Genomic DNA, 12,295 nt, shown 5'->3' on the forward strand with positions numbered 1-12,295 from the left:
TAATCAGCAGTTAAATATCTTCTGATAAAGAAAAGCCCTGGACCTGATGGCTTCACTGATGAATTCCACCAAACATTTAAAGAACTAATACCAATCCTCCCAAACTTCTGAAAAAACAGAAGCGGGAATACTTCATAATTCATTCTATGAGGCCAATATTACCCTGATACCAAAGCCAGACAAAGACACAACAAAACAAGAGATCCGTAAATCTTTTATAAACATCAATGCAAAAATCCTCAACAAAATACTTGCAAACAGAATTCAGCAGCATATTAAAAGGATTATACACTATAACCAAGTAGAACTTTTTTCCTGGAATGCAAGGATGAGTCAAACATAAAAAAATGTAATATACGCAATTACTAGAATGAAGGGAAAATGCCACATGATAATCTCAATTCATGCAAGAAAATCATGTAACAAAATTCAACACCTTTTTCAATAAAAAATGTAAAAAAAAAAAAAAATAGAAAGAATCTATCCTAACATAATCAAGGCCGTACATGAAAATCCCAGAAAACATCATACACAAGGTTGAAAGACTGAAAGTTTTTTCTCTAAGATCAGGAACAAGGCAAAGATGTCTGTTTTCACCACTTTTATTCAACATAGTACTGGAAGTTCTAGCCAGGGTAAATATACAAGAAAAAGAAATAAGAGGCATCCAAATTGGAAAGGAAAAAGCAAAAACCATGTTTGTATATATAATGTATAAAACCCTAAAGACTCCACCAAAAGAACTATAAACATATCCAAAAGTAGCAGAATCAAAGTTAACTCACAAATATCAGTTGCATTTCTGTACACTAAGAATGGACAGTCTGAAAAGGAAAAATTCCATTTACCAAAAAATTCTATTACAATAGTATCCAGAGGAATAAAATACTTATAAATTAACTTAACCAATGAGGCTAAAGACTTGTACAATGAAAGCTACAAGACATTGGTTAAAGAAACTAAAGACATAAATAAAGGAAAACTCATCCCATGGTCATAGAAGGCTTAATATTGTTAAGACGTCAATACCGTTGACTCCTGAGCTACATGGATTTGAAATGCACAGGTCTACTTCCATACAGATTTTGTGGATAAATACTGTAAAATGTATTTTCTATTCCTTGTTTTCTCAAAATTTTCTTTTCTCTAGCTTACTTTACTATAATACAGTATATAATACCTATAATGTACAAAATCTATGTTAATCAACTATATTATTGGTAAGGCTCCTGGTCAACAGGAGACTATTAGTAAAGTTTTGGGGAATTCACAAGTTATACACAAATTTTTGAATGTGCAGGGTGTCAGTGCCCCTAACCCCAAATTGTCAATTGTATATCTATGTCTGTCTGTATCTATATCTATATCATATCTATATCTATATCCATATCCATATGTGTATCTATACCTATCTATCTATCTACCTCATGTTCTTTATCCATGCATCCATTGACAGTAGGTTGTTTCCATATCTTGGTATTATAAATAAAGTTGTAATGAACATGGGGGTGCAGGTATCTTTTTAGGTTCTTGTGTTTTCTTTGAATAAGTACCCAGAAGTGGAATTGTTGGATCATATGGTAGTTCAATTTTTTTTATTTTTTGAGGAAACTCCATACCTGTTTCCATAGTGGTTATGCCAATTTACATTCCCACCAACAGTGCAGAGAGTTCCCTTTTCTCCAAATCCTTGCCAACACTTGTTACTTCTTATCTTTCTGATAACAGCCATTCAAACAGGTGTGAGAATACCTCACTGTAGTTTTGATTTGCATTTCCCTGATAACTAGTGAAGGTGGGCATCTTTGCATGTACCCACTGGCTGTCTGTAAGTAAGTAAGTCTTCTTTGGGAAAATGTCTATTCAGATCCTCTGCCCCAAAAGACAGTCTTTTAAATAAAAGATGCTAGGTCAACTGGATATCACATCACTATGGAAAATAATGTACCATGATCTCTAAACTTACACAATTCACAAAATTACATCCCAAGTAGAACACAGATCTAAATGTATACGAAGTATACGAAACAAAACAAACAAACAAAAAAAAAACCATAGCAACCATCTTTGTGTCTTTGAAGCAGCCAAACGAGCAATAAAAAAAAGCACTATAACAACAATGAAAAATACATTAATTGTACTGTATTAAATCTGTCATGAAAAGACAGAATGAGTGACAAGTCAAGCCAAAGGCTAGAAAAAGATATCAGCAATACATATGCCCAATACCTAGGGACAGGTCTATGACTGTTTGGGGGTAAGGGTTGGGGCAAGAAAACTGTGAGTTCCTAAACAAAAGGCAAGCCTAAGACTGAGGTTAGACTAGGATGAGAGACAATATACTTACCCTCAGTCATGATCCTCGTAATGAGGGAAAAAAGAAAAGTGAAGAGAGAAAGGCTATTTCTAGAGAAGACAGTGATAGGAACTGAATTTACTCTCTTGCCTGACATAATCAAAAGGTGGGGAGGATTATAAACATCATTTTTCAAGGCACTGGGCACACATAATGAAGAACAATGAAGTTGTCCATTTTCCTTCCTTGGGAGAGTTTCCAGGCTGCATTGTAAGGAAGGAAAAAGCAGGTGGAACCTGGCTGACTTCCTGAGTTAAGGAGGTAGAGCTGAGAGTCCAGGCTGATCAAGGTATTAGAGTTTGTAGGATAGAGTAAGGAAAGAGCAGCACAGAGAAAGAACTCTAGCTATCTGTAGAAGGTTCTCTTCTTGTAGTCAGATGAGAATTGATCGGCACATATGTGTGTGAGCCAGGGAAAGGGAAGAAGTAAGGGAAAGAAATGCCTAAAGAATTAGAAGTAGCAATGCCCAGAATTCATGCAGAGCCAGCAATAGAACCTACTCTCACCAACCAGGTTGAAAATTGGGTAAAGTACATGAGAGTCCTTTGTAAATAATGGAGAATAATTAGCCTTTTACTGAACAAAGCTCTAGTAGTGCTTAATAAATCTTATTATCAAAACCTGGAAGAATCACTGTTTGCCAATACTTTTATATCCCAGGGAAGACCTAAAAAATATTTATAGCAATACAAAAATATCCAGAACACCCCAAGGTAAAACTCACAGTCTCAAACATCCAATAACAAAAACTACCAAGAATGCAAAGAATCAGAAAAACGAGATCCAAAATGAAGAGAAAAACTGATCAAAACTCACCCAAAATTAAGTAATGTTACAATAAGCAAAAACTTTAAAACAATAAATATTCAAACCATTAAGTAGAGTCATAGATTTTTTTTTAAAAGGCCTAACTCAAAGTTCTAAAAATAAAAGCCATAACAAGGTAAAAATTACACTGAATAGGAAAAATGGCACAGTAGACATTGCAGAAAAAAAAAAAATTAGTGAACTTGAAGACACAGCAACAGAAACTAGTCAAAATGAAACAGAGAAAAGAGAATTAAAACAAAGCACTAGTGGGATGTGGGACAATTTTCAAGCAGCCTACAATATTTGTAACTGGATTCCCCAAAGGAGAAAAGAGAGAAGAAAAGGGATAAAAAAAAACCTTATTTTTGAAAGAAGCAATGATGAAAAAATTTTCTAAATTTTTCTAAATTGGATAAAAACTATTAACCTACAGTTCCAAGAAGTTCAATGAAACCCAAGACAAGACACATGAAGAAAACCACACCAAAGCACATTATCAGTAAATTGCTCAAAACTAGTGATAAAGAGAACATCTTAAAACAACTGAAGGGGGGAAAGAGACACATTATGCACAGAGACTCAAAGATAAGCATGACAGAAAAGATGCAAGACAGAAGACAATGAAGCATTATCTTTAAAATACCAAAAGAAGGGGCGCCTGGGTGGCGCAGTCGGTCAAGCGTCTGACTTCAGCCAGGTCACGATCTCGCGGTCCAGGAGTTCGAGCCCCGCGTCAGGCTCTGGGCTGATGGCTCAGAGCCTGGAGCCTGTTTCCAATTCTGTGTCTCCCTCTCTCTCTGCCCCTCCCCCGTTCATGCTCTGTCTCTCTCTGTCCCCAAAATAAATAATAAAACGTTGAAAAAAATAAATAAAATAAAATACCAAAAGAAAAAAATATCTGTCAACCAAGAATTCTATAAACCAAAAATATCTCTCAAAAACAAAGGCAAAAAAAAAAAAAAAAAGACTTTTTCAGTTTTATAAAAGCACTATAAGAAATGCCCTTTGAAGAGAAGGAAAGAAAATCAGATAGAAATAGGGATTTATGCAAAGGATTGAAGAATATCATAAATGGCAATTACAAAGATAAATACGTGATTGTTTTCTCATTAATTTCTTATTGTTATTTTCTACAGATATTAAGAAAAAATGAAAGAATCCTTATAAACTTTATGCCAATACACTGAACAACTTAGTTGACATGGACAAATTTCTTACAAGAAACATACCACCAAAACTCACTGAAGAAAGAGATAATATGAATACTCCTGTATCCATTTTAAAAATAGAATTTGCAGTTAAAAAAATCTCCCTATCACCCAAATGTGAAAGACCAGCCCCCTCTGTGTTACAGGTGGATGGGCATGGCTGAAAGTTGAGGGGTAAGTATGAATACTGAAGAAAACCCTCTGAGAACTAAGTCCACACGTTAACACAAACCAATACCAACATACCATCAGAAAACTTTGAAGCACTGAAGGTAATGACGGTAGCAACAGACCCAAACCCAGCTCAACTCCTGAGCAGGTTGACTAAACCTACCCACACACACTAATGACCATATAGAAAAGTGCTCCTTTTGGGGGCATAAATACAAGTTAACTGTCTCTACTATTCTACACAAAGTATCTGGCATTCAAGAAAAAATTTCAAGACACAAAAACAACCACCTATACTCAAGATAGAAAGCAATCAACAGGACCAGGCTAAGAAATAACCCACAGTTTAGAACTACCAGACAGGCACTCCAGCATGACTCAAATATATTAAGGGGTCTATTAAAAAGTTGGACAATATGCATGAGTAGATAGGTAATTACAATAGAGTAATGGGAACTATAAGAAAAAATCAAATGGAAATGGTAGGGGGAGAAAAAACCAACAACAATGATTCAAAGATAAAGAATTCCTTTTCCAGGCTTATCAGGAGATTCCAATACAGTTTAGGAAGGAATTAATAAACTTAAAAATAAGTCCAAAAAATTATTAAACATGAAACACAAAAAGAAATAACAGAGTAAGGAAAAATTTACAGGTCATCCAAGAACTGTGGGACAGTATCAAATTGCCTAACATAGTTTTATTTGAAATCCCAGAAAGAGAAGAGAGAATAGGATAAAAGAAACATGAGGGAATATGGCTGGGAATTTTCTAAAATACAATGAAAAACATCAAACCACAGATCCAAGAAGCTCAGAGAATCCTAAGCAGGATGAATATCCTCCCATCAAAACAAATCACCACCTAGATACATTATAATAAAACTTCTAAAAACTAAAGATGAGGGGTTGTGAGAGAATCAATGTAGTGTTTGCAAGGGAGAGGATTTCAATCCATTTCCACACATCTTAATCCTTAAGCCAAAATACGAAAGTTTTTAGAAGTTCCTGGAGAACTATACTGGAGAGTACTTTTTAGAAAGGGTTACTGAAATGCCATGTGTCTCATCCTTCCCCAAGGAGTAGATACCAATAGTATTACCTCTTGAACCCATGTCCAAAAAGAAGGAACTTCAGGGCTATTACTCAGAGATCTTGACGTATGTTACCAGAAGCTTGAAGAATACATTAGACTGGTGTGATTCACATTTAAGAAACCTAAAGGGCAAGAGATGGGCTAGCTAATGACTCCAGGATGTCAGAGTGAAAAAGGCTTATTGGTATGTTGGAATGAGCACTTCGATACTGTGTCAGTGAAGATCATGCAAATGCTCACTATGGATCAGAGATGCATCACATGGAAGAGAGAGAACACTGTCAGAGACACTGACCACAGAAAGAAGCTGGAGGCTCCTTTGAATACACAGGAGCCAAGAAAAGAGTAAGCAAGCATCAACTGAAGAGATGTATTTGCTTCCCACAAGGAAACTACAGGACAAAGAACTCTAGCAATCAGGAAGAATTTCTGAATTATCAACAAAATTACTTATATAAGAAGTGTGGATCCTGCTTGGGATTCTCTCTCCCTCTCTCTCTGCCTCTCCCCCCCTCAAAATAAACAAACATTTAAAAAAAATGGAAAAGCCATGTGGAAAAAAAGCAGTAAATAGAACTATCCCTGAGGAAGCTCAAATGTTAGACTTACTAAACAAAAACTTTAAATCACTTCTTTCAAATACGTTCAAAGATAAAAGAACCACATGTAAAGAACTAAATGAGAATAAGAGAATGATATCTCTCCAATTAGAGAATATAGAGATAAGTTTTTGAAGTACCAGAAATTTGGAGTTGAAAAGTATAATAGCTGAAATAAATAACTCTCGAGAGAGGCACATCATATTTGAGCTTGCAGAAGAAGAATCAGTAAACTTGAAGATAAATCAATTGGGATTATCTGGTTTGAGGAACATAATGAAAAAAGAATGGAGAAAAATGAACAGAGTCTTAGACTTGTGGGATAGCATTAAACATATCAATGTAAGCACAAGGGGACCAAAATGGAGGAGAAAGAAAGGCGAAAATAGTATTTGAAGAATTAATGGCCTACGATTTCCCAAATTTAATGAAGAGCATTATCTACACATCCAAGAATCTCAACAAACTCCAGCTTGGATGAACTCAAGAATATTCATACCTAGACACACAATAAATGGCTGAAAACCATTTAAGTATGTGATGTGTAACTTGAATGCATAGTTGAAGATCTTAACAAAATTTTTTTTTAATCTTTATTTTTGAGAGACAGAGACAGAGTGCAAGCGGGGGAGCAACAGAGAGAGGAGACACAGGATCTGAAGCAGGCTCCAGGCTCTGAGCCATCAGCACAGAGCCCGATGCAGGGCTGGAACTCACGATCCGTGAGTTCACGACCTGAGCCGAAGTCGGACGCTCAACTGACTGAGCCACCCAGGTGCCCCCCCCCATTTTTTTTAATGTTTATTTATTTTTGAGAGAGAGATAGAGCACAAGCAGGGGCAGAGAGAGGGGGAGACACAGAATCTGAAGCAGGCTTTAGGCTCTGAGCTGTCAGCACAGAGCCCGACGCATGGCTCAAACCCACAAACTGAGATCATGACCTGAGTCGAAGTCGGATGCTTAACTGACTGAGCCACCCAGGTGCCCCAATGATTTTTTAGATTATATCTTACTGAATGGCTCCAGGAAACAACTTCAAATTTCATGAAAAGAGATGTTTTTCTTGAGATTAATTAAATGAGATCTGATCTCAAAAATGAGAGGCAAAAGTGCACAGAATATAGCAGAGAAAGAATATGAAAACTGAAATTGATAACTTTATATTCTGGGGGTTATTTGGGCAAAGCATTATCAAGATAACGTACAGGTAACTAATCTCTGTTCACCTCAAACCTCTTTCCCAGGCTCATTACTTTTCCACTCCCAGAAAACAGCAAGTAACTTATTCCAAAGGAGAATGAACAAATCATTAAATCCTTCAGAAAAATACAGTTTGATGTAATTTCATCACCTAGGAATTTTCCCTATGTTTTTCTATTGACTTCTCAACTATAGCAGCTTGGGAATATGTCCCTTTTTAATTAATAGAGAAAATTTTAAACATATGCACAAGTAGGGAAATTAGCATAATGAACCCCTAGGTAGCCATTATTGAGCTTCAATAATTATGAAGTCATGGCCAATCTTTTTTCATTACACTCCCCCAGTGTCTCCTCCACTTATTTTGAAGCAAATTCAGGCTATCATTTTAACTGTAAATATTTTAGTATATATTGCTAAAAGATAAGACCTTTTTAAAACACATAACCACAATATCATAACATCTAAGAAATTTTTTTTTTTTAACGTGTTTGTTTTTTTTTTTTTTGAGACAGAGAGAGACAGAGCATGAACGGGGGTGGGTCAGAGAGAGAGGGAGACACAGAATCGGAAGCAGGCTCCAGGCTCTGAGCCATCAATTCAGAGCCTGACGCGGGGCTCGAACTCACGGACCGCGAGATCGTGACCTGGCTGAAGTCGGACGCTTAACCGACTGCGCCACCCAGGCGCCCCAACATCTAAGAAATTTTAAAGTAATTCCTAAATGTAATCAAATATCCAGTTGGTATTCAAATTTACAATTATGTCAATTTTTTGAAACACTGAATCAGTATCCAAATGAAGTTTACATACCAGGATTGGATAATGTGTCTCTTAAATCTCTTTTAAGCTATAGGGGGTGTATCTTGTAATTTATCTGTTGAAGAAACAGTTATTTATCATCTTCCACATGCCTGGATTTCGCTGATTGTACCCTAATAATATAATATATTCCTCTATCTTCTGTAGTTCTTATAAAATTGTGGTTGGATACAGCAGTTTGACCAGAGTAGATTCATTTTTGCTGGGGGAAGACTGTTGATGCTGTGTTCTCTTGTCTAAAGGTTCATAATGTCTGATTGTCACGTTCTGTGATGTTAGCAGCTGTTGGTGATTAATGCTTAGGGATCTTTAGGGGTTACCCAATGGTTATAATTACCTAATCCTATTATTCTTTCTTCATTTAATAAGACTACTTCTATAAAGAGAAACTTCTCTTTATCTAGTATTTGGTTACTTTGTAGTAGCATTTTTCTAAGATAAGATAAATGCTTAACTTTTTTCCCTTTAGTTACCAATTTCCAAAATGAGTTGGTTAACTAGCATCATCTACTGGTAGCTAATTAGTTTTGCTTTAAATATCATTATAAACTCATGGGCTCAATATACTTGATATGTTTCAACCCACAATAGTTATTATTCTAATACTCAAATTGTTCCATCTTTGCCCTGTGGAAGCTTTTTCATGCTTGGCTCCTGTGAATGCATCAGTTAACTCAGCAAGCCTGGGTTGGTCAAACACTGCACATTCTCAAGAAGGGTCTGTTTTTGTGGCCAATGGCTAGAGTATTACTTTCCTAGGGCTGCCATAACAAATTACCACAAACTGCATGGCTTAAAACAGTAGAAATTTATTGTCTCCCAATCCTGATGGAGGCCAGAAATGTAAAATCAAGATGTTGGCAGGGCCATACTTCCTCTGAAATGGGGAGAATCTTTTCTTGCCTTTTCAGGTTCTGGAGTTGCCAGCAATCCTTGGTTTTTCTTGGCTTGTAGATATAGCACTCCAACCACTGCCTCTGTTGTCACATGGCTATCTTCTTACTGTGTCTGTGTCTCTTTTCTTATAAGGACACCAGTCATACTGGATTAAAGGTCAACCCTCCTTCAGTATTACTTCATCTTAACTGATTACATTTGCAATGACCCTATTTCCAAATAAGGTCAAATACTGAGGCAATGGGGGTTAGGACTTCAACATAACTTTTTGATCGATAGGACTCAACCTGTAACAGCTGGCTCCTGGAAAACGAACTCTTGAAATGCACTGATTAAAAAAAAATAAGTTCTGGGGCGCCTGGGTGGCTCAGTTGGTTGAGTGTCTGACTTTGGCTCAGGCCATGATCTCACGGTTTGTGAGTTCAAGCCCCACGTCGGGCTCTGTGCTGACAGCATAGAGCCTGGAGCCTGCTTTGAATTCTGTGTCTCCCTCTCTCACTGCTCCTCCCCCGCTCATGCTCGCTCTCTCTCTCTCTCTCTCTCTCTCCTTCAAAAATAAAAAAAAAATTAAAAAAAGTTCTGATAAAAGTGTTTTGCATGCTTGGAGTTTTGAATCCAACTGTACTGGTTTGTCTAGGTAGTTTGTACAAACAAACGTGATTATGGTAAAATCAACTTTCCTTTAGGAGATCTGAAACTTCAGTAACTATAGCCTGTATGATTGACCCCCCAATAAAAACCCTGAACATCTAGGCTCAAGATATCTTCCCTAGTAGATAACATGATGCACATGTTGTCACAACTCATTACTGGAGGGATTAGCACATCCTATTCAACTCCACTGGGAGGATTCTTGCAAGCTTGCACCTGGTATCCTCCAGATTTCACCTTATGTGCCTTTTGTTTTGCTGATTTTTATCACTGAACTGTAATAAAGTATAACTGAATATAATAACTTGTGAGTCATTCTAACAAACCATGAAATTTGGGAGTGGTCATAGGAACCCCCAACACTGCTCCAAAGCCCTTCTGACATAAACCTAGTAAATGATGATAGTCTTCTAACTTCCTAAAGGGACAAGAAGTTCCTGGGTGATCAAACATTTCTCCAAGGAATCCTGGCTCCTTTCAATGGGAAATAATAACTCAAAGACTGTATTCTGTATGCTAAAGATGGGCATACCTTGGGGTACCTGGGTGGCTCACTTGGTTAAGCATCTGACTTTGGCTCAGGTCATGATCTCATGGTTTGTGGGTTCGAGCCCTGCATCAAGTTCTGCACTGACAGCTCAGAGCCTGGATCCTACTTCAGATTCTGTGTCTCCCTCTCTCTCTTTCCCTTCTGCACTCATTCTCTCTCTCTCAAAAATAAATAAAACATTACAAAAAAATTTAAAGATGGGCATACCTTAAATACAACTTATTCCAGGAAATTACACTGAATTAAAAATTTTTTTTTTTTAACGTTTATTTATTTTTGAGACAGAGAGAGACAGAGCATGAACAGGGGAGGATCAGAGAGACAGGGAGACACAGAATCTGAAACAGGCTCCAGGCTCTGAGCGGTCAGCACAGAGCCCGACGCGGGGCTCGAACTCACGGACCGTGAGATCATGACCCGAGCCCAAGTCGGACACTTAACCGACTGAGCCACCCAGGCGCCCCTGAATTTTAGAATAAATCTTTCAAATGCCAAATAAATGTTTAAAGTAGTTGGTATTTAAAGACTCAAGGAAGGCAGAAGTATCTGGATTTGATGGCATTCTTACCTCTAAACAATTCTCTTCCTTACCTAGTTAACTGACAAAGTTCAGGAAAAGCTCTTCTGAAGGCAAAAAATATTTGAGTTAATCATTTTAAACTATAATCCAGAACTACAATCAGTAAAAAGCAAAAACAGAAAATTGGATAAAGGGGAATAGAGCAGGGGCAGGCATCTAAGTGCCTAAATATTTCTTCCTTTCTAATCATGACCAATATTCCTTTTTGAATAGTACTAGAAAACAGATGTACTGTTTCTAATTTTAATTACAAAGGAGGTTAAAGGTATACAAAGGAGGTTATCCTTAAAATTTTTTTAATGTTTATTTGTTTATTTTGAGACAGATGGAGAATGTAAGCAGGGGAGGGGCAGAGAGAGGGAGAGAGAATCCCAAACAGGCTCCCCAGTGTCAGTGCAGAGGCTGACATGGGGCTCAAAACCATGAACCTTGATATCATGACCTGAGCCAAAACCAAGAGTCGGACACTTAACTGACTGAGCCACCCAGGCACCCCACTTATCTTTACAATTTATATTTAAAAATTAAGAAAACAGCTAGTCCTATCTGTCACTCTTCTTTTCTTTATAGTATTATGCTTTTTGTTTTTTAATAAACTCCTTTCCTATGCTAAAGTTAAAAACATAGCCAATCTATATTTTCTCCATAAGGATTTTGTATTACCAGTATTATTTTTTTTTAGCTCATACTTATATAGAATTCATTATATGCCAGGCACTATTCTAAGCATTTTTATTTTAAGATTTTGTTTTATATCTTATTTTAAGAGAAAGAGAGGGGGAGAGGGGCAGAGGGAGAGAGAGAGAGAGAGAGAGAGAGAGAAAGAGAGAGAGAGAGAATCTCAAGCAGGCTCCATGGTCGGCACAGAGCCTGATGCAGGGCGCGACCCCACAACCCTGGGATCATGACCTGAGCTGAAACCAAGAGTAGACTGAGCCACCCAGATGCCCCCAAATTTTATTTTTAAGTAATTTCTACACCCAACATGAGGCTCAAACTCACAACCCCAAGATCAAGAGTCACATGCCCTGCCAACTGAACCAGTTAGGCATCCCTTAAGCATTTAAAAAAATTCATCTACTATTTATAAAAACCCTATGTGGTCAGTGCTGTTCTTATCACCATCTCATAGATGAAGAAGCAGTCACTGACAGGTTACATCACTTGGTCACAAGGTCACATGGCTAGTAAGTGGTGAAGCCATGTCTCATCAATCTAGACTACAAGAACTTTGAACACCTCACCAACCCACAGGATCTCACTTGTTCATTACACTGAGAACATCGTGCTTATTTTACCTGGTAAGATACCTTGGAAAAATACAGGCATGCCAGAGAGTGGAAGAATCACACAAAA

General features: G+C 37.3%; 1 protein-coding gene across 10 annotated transcripts in view; it reads right to left on the minus strand.

Moving 5' to 3' along the window:
* FAM126B (family with sequence similarity 126 member B) overlaps nucleotides 1-12,295 on the minus strand; it is a 93,109-nt gene that overhangs the window by 69,566 nt on the left and 11,248 nt on the right. The window contains exon 1 of one of the 10 annotated variants that reach the window (XM_045480694.1): nucleotides 786-813. The exons of the other annotated variants lie outside the window; for them this stretch is intronic. The gene's annotated coding sequence lies outside the window, so the exon portion shown is untranslated. Of the gene's footprint in view, nucleotides 1-785; nucleotides 814-12,295 lie in introns of those variants that run through there. 10 annotated transcript variants of the gene reach the window in all.

This window comes from Leopardus geoffroyi, chromosome C1 (assembly GCF_018350155.1).
Source record: "Leopardus geoffroyi isolate Oge1 chromosome C1, O.geoffroyi_Oge1_pat1.0, whole genome shotgun sequence".
In the NCBI taxonomy this organism is placed as follows: Eukaryota; Metazoa; Chordata; class Mammalia; order Carnivora; family Felidae; genus Leopardus; species Leopardus geoffroyi.